The sequence below is a fragment of the Vulpes vulpes genome, chromosome 4, assembly GCF_048418805.1.
Source record: "Vulpes vulpes isolate BD-2025 chromosome 4, VulVul3, whole genome shotgun sequence".
Lineage (NCBI taxonomy): Eukaryota > Metazoa > Chordata > Mammalia > Carnivora > Canidae > Vulpes > Vulpes vulpes.
This window is the reverse complement of record NC_132783.1, coordinates 136,698,522-136,704,333: the sequence shown is the minus strand read 5'-3', so window position 1 is coordinate 136,704,333 and position 5,812 is coordinate 136,698,522.

Below are 5,812 nucleotides of genomic sequence, written 5' to 3'. Positions count from 1 at the left end.
TATTTAATCTCTTAACTATAACAAATGAGACATGCTGCATACTGTGTGCATGCTGCATAGATCTATAACGCAGAGTGCAGCATGATTCGCAACAGGCAAGCTGTCCAAAAATCTGAGCGACCAAGGCACCAGACTGCGAAGTCAAGATGAACACCGCGTCCTGGACTTAATGAGTGGGAGAGAGCATACAACAGGTGTGCTTTGGTGAAGAGGAGGAGCTTGACATAGCATAAATATGCCAAACTGGGAGAACTGAAACCTGCTACCAGTGATTCATTGGTTCATTAAGTGGAAGAAAAAGAACACTCTTATTGACTGATGATGTCTCTAGGACAAGGTACTTTGAGCCTCGAGCCAAGAGTCTCTGGAAAAGTGCAAGGAAGAAGTAATGCAGTATATGGAGCCAAAGTTGGACTAAAGCAACTAGAAGCAGCTAGAGGGGCAATGGACTGCAACCAGTGTGCTCTGATGGCTGAATCAGAATATAAAACCATTGAGGATGGACTGGTTACAGGAAGGCACAACAGATCTTCACTTTCCAAAAAGGAACTGCCCCATGCAGACTGTGTCCATCAGTAGGGCAAGGACACCTCATGAACATTCCAGATGGTATTCCTGCTTTGACCCCGGCTCCTTCCTCTTTGTCTATGCCTTAACCTGTCTTTGAAATTTTTCCTGACCCTTCTTTTCCTGACCCCTAACTCGGCTTTTGAATGACTCTGCTTCCGTCGTGTTACAAAGTTGGCATCGCACTTCACAAGCCTCTTCATCCTGCCAAAATTTCAGAAATAACAGAAGTAAAACCAATGAATCATTGCAGTAGGAATCAGCGAAAGTTTATCGAACCCACATCGAGAAAGACAGCTTGCTAACTGGGAGTGCTCAACCCAAAACATGCCATGAGGCTCAGGGGTGTATCCTTATAAAGTGGCTTCTACAGTGACTACTCACTCTTCACAGTGATTGGTCATAATATTGTAATTTTCTTAAATAATAATCAGGAATTGGTCATTGGTTACCTCATATCAACCTTGGGAAACAGTGTGTTTTTGCTTACGATTTCCAGAAGTACAAACAGATTATCCAGGTCAAGTTAGCCTTCCAAAATAAGCTAAGCTAAGCTTTGTTTCTATGACTACATTGGTTTTGTCAGCTCAGGGAAGTTTCAGTACTGATCACTGTTTTGTTTTTTATTTTAACAGCCCATTATTGTATCCTTATCTCATGCTTTATCTTCTACATCAGGTTCCTATCAGAAATTCTTTATGGTATCGAAACTGTCTAGCCTTGGAGAATCACTTCTCAGATTTCTTCAAGGATGGCCCTAGAGGACCACTCCCTCTGGCACTGGTAGTGAGTAGTGAGAAGGGAGGAAAAGTGCTTCTTTTCAATTGGTCCCTATCTTCTGAAGTTATAAATACATGCCAACAAATTCAGTTAGCAGAATGCAGGGGAAAAGGCATGCGATTTTTTTTTTTAATGTATAGGACAATACCAACTTTCTATAATTATTTACCTTGGAGAAAAATTTAAAACTTATAAGTTATGTACCTTACAGCTAATAAATGTATAAGGCGACAGAGAAGCTGTGAACTTCCATAAATATAGGCTAATCTCAAATAAGTGTTATTAAAGGTTAAATTCCTGTTATCGTGGCATTTAAGAGACTGTGCTAATGAAGTCAGTCTGCCAAAATTTGGAACTACTTAAAAAATATGAGGTTTGCCACATACAGTATCACTTTGCAATTCTACAGAAAATACGACCTTCTAATGGTTAGACTGTGAACAAGAACTCTGACCCTATACTAAGTACTTTACAATCTACTCCACTTCCTGTAGTTGTGCTTGCATCAAAACAACATTTTGTAATGCAAATTCAACACTTCGCACTTTTGATAATATAGTTAACCATAACATTAAAATAACTTAATAAAAACATTGTACACTCAGAAATACCTCCTCCAACCTTCTCATTAGCAATTATTTGAGAGTCAGCTATAGATTAAACAATAACTAATAGTAAAAAGCCCCTTGCAGGACATTATGGAAAATTTGACAGTGCATTGCTACTGAGGTGAATTCAACTCTCTCAAATATTAATTTATGGCAAGAGTAATCAGCTTTTCCTCAATTAATCCAAATCCTTAGAAAGGCATTGAAATTTTCATGAATATTTCTGAGATAATTAGAGAATTTCTATATTTGCAGTGCACTGACATCTCATAAATATCACATTGTGCTTTTATCTTCACATGTGCTTCTTCTCACTAAATATAGAAAAGTAGTAATTAGCCTTAGAAATACCCATTAAATAAAAGGAAAGATAAATATAAGGACTGAATGCCATACACTCATTAGGATTTGCAAAATAAAAATATTGTTAATTCTTTGGTGTTAGCCATTAATATAACAAAATATTTTCTATTAACACAAAACTAGAAACTCACTCTCCTCCCTGTGGACTAAAGGCTTATTAGGATAACATCATCAAGAAAATAAAATATATCATTAAAATTGGAAGAAAAACTAGTAGGAGCATGATCTTTTAAAATACTATCCTTTAATAAACTAAAAAAACAAGGTAAAATATTAAAATGATTTAAAATGTCTAAAAATCTTATGACAATATTAAAATATTATGTATCTTAAGAAAATTAAGCAAAGGCAAGGGGGGGGTAATAATAAATGTAAACTAAATTACATTGCTTGATAAAGTTATTTAAACATTAAATAATTTGAATACATTGAAATAGAGACCACTGCTATGCAGGCCTCTAAGATTATAGACATAATTCTACTTTTATTCCTGCTATAAAATTTAATTATAAATATTAGGATAGCTATTTATTTGGATTTATTCTTTCAGACCATGACCCATAAAGATAAAGCTAAATCTATAAAACAAAAATCTAAAGAGTAATATATGGCATTATTTGTGTTCTGGTTGTAATAATTATAAGTAAATTACTTCTAAGGGCTAAATCACACTGTTTAAATGTCACTCTTAAAATGTTGCATGTTTGACATAGCTTCTAAGACCTGTGTAGTTTTTCATCCTTTTTGAATATTTAAACTTTTTCAGTTGGTGAGTATAAAAGTATTTCTGAATAGAAATAAATCTACATAAAAAGATAACTCATTTTTCAGTCTGATGAATGAATTACATTAGTCACCATATATTTCTAACAGAAACCTATTTTTTAAAAGGATTTCTCAAGGAAAAAAAGTATATAATATATATTTATGCACATACATTATAATTATTAGAGTAGTAATGCACTAAATATGAAAATACAAAAATAGGAATAAAACAAAATACAAATTTTAATAGTAAGAGATGAGGATCATCCATTTTCCCTTATTAAAAACAATAACAATCAAAGTAAATAAATAAGTAAATAAGTAAATAAATAACAATCCAGTGATTATTAATCGATCAATAAAGAAGATGCTATCCTATAAGAGAACCAGTTATTTGAAACTGAAACTTAGCTAATGTAAAAATTCAGTTAAAATTCACATAATTGATATAAATATAAAATTAAATCCAGAAGTCAAGATCAAGCTATACAATAGAGAAATAAATAAGCAGTAAGTGCATATTTTAATATTAAACAGAAAATAAAATTCTTTTCTGTGCTTTAATAAAAACTACAAATAAATTAAATGTCAAATAAAAATTGAGAACATATTGATAATTTGTGAAAAAATTGAAAAACATAGTATATGAAAATCATTATAATTAGTCTAGGATGAACCTCTGACTGGTAAATACTATTTACAAAATACCCACAGCTAACATCATACTTTTTTTTTTTTTTTTTTTTTTTTTTAACATCATACTTAGTGATAAAGACCAATTGCTTTCTTCCTAAGGTCAAAAAAGGAAAAGAATGTCTAATCTCATTACCTTTACTCAGTGTTCCACAAGAAGTTTTCATTAGGGCATTTATGCCTGAAAATTAAGTAAAATGTATTCAGATTAAAGAAGCTGTATTTTGAGATAACATAGCCTTATATACATAGAAAATTCCAAAGAATCCACAAAAAAACTATCAGAACTAATAAATTAAGCAAATTTTTAGAGCACAAAACCAATATAAATATATAAAACTAAACTTTATTTATAGAAATTGTTAGTAAATTTTCTTAAAGTATATAAGTAATTCAATTTCTAATAATATTAATATTATAATTATTTATTTGTTATATTATACTAATATAATAATATTAGTATTATAATAATATAATTAGGAATATATATATTTTGGAAAGCAAATATATACTATGAAAACTGCAAAATCAGTTATAAAAGAAATTCAAGACCTACATAAATGGAAATACATTCCATGGCCATGGATCAGAAGACTTAATATTAAGACAGAGTGAAGACTATCCAACCCCTAAATAAAAATATAGGAGTAATTCTCTGTGACCTTGATTTAAGCAAATCTTAGATATGACATCAAAAACATACATAACAAAAGAAAAAAATATAGGTGATTAGGACTTTATCAAAATAAAAAATTTTGTGACTCAAGAGACACCTTTAAGAAAGTGAAATAACAGGTAGATTAGTGGTTTCCTAGGGCTGGGGGGTTGGAAGTTTAATGAGAAGTGATTGCTAAATGATTTTAAGATGATAAATTATCTAAAATTGATAGTGGATGGTTACACAAGCTTGAATATATAAAATCCATTGAATTGTATGCTTCATGTGAATAAATTGTATAGTATGTGAATATCTCAACAAAGCTTCTATATATATATATATTTTTTTTTTTTTTTTTTAAGTAAACAGAGTGGGGGCACCTGGGTGGCTCAGTTAGTAAAGCATCTGCCTTCGGCTCAGGTCATGATCCCAGAACCCTGGGTTCAAGCCCCAGTTGGGCTCCCTGCTTCAGTGGGCTGTCTGCTTCTCCCTCTCCCCCTGCCCCTCCTCTGCTTGTGCGCTTTCTCTCTCTCAATAAATCAATAAAATCCTTAAAAAAGAAAAGAAAATGGCATCTTATCACTAAACAAAAAGATAAATACATAGGGTATTTTCTTACATATTTGATCTTTCCTTTATCAAACAGCAAAACATTGTTGGTGTCATAAATCCAAACATATTGTATAATAGACATGCTTTCAATAGTTTTGTGTCAAGTTTGTCATTCTGTCAGGTCTCAAGGACTTCTCTGCTTCTATCATTACAATCTGGTTTGGTACGATAGTAAAGGGAATGTGGTAATTAATATTTCGATCTATCGATTATACAGCCTATTAAGACAAGGAATCAGATTGCATGATTCTCTTTTCAGTGAATTTGCACTGCAGCCTACTTGATTTAAGGATAGTTCAACTACTTCACTCACTACAGTGTGGTTCAAATAAAAATCATATTTGTATAACAAGTGGGAACTGCCTCTGAACTTATTTTCGAATATTTACTTATAATTCACTATTCCTCTCATACCGGTTATATTAATATTCATTAAATACATTTATAATTTTGTCTACTTCTTTTTTTGAGGGGGGAACTGACCATCCCTTCCATTCCAATCATGCCTTGAGGAAATGACAAATTAAGTATAACACTTTCTGACTACTAGAGCAAAAGCACGTAGAAATAGGTATGTACACAGCAAAGACAGAGTATACACGAACAGCCATCCCATTCTGATGGGAAGTTTTAAATATGTGAGGATTATGATATGCACATAATTGTGTCTGCACTAGGAAATTCATAAGAGACTAATAACCAATATGTAGAAAGAGGCCAGGAAATGAAGCAGCAAGTGACTTCTAATGGTGTTTGGGTCCCTAAC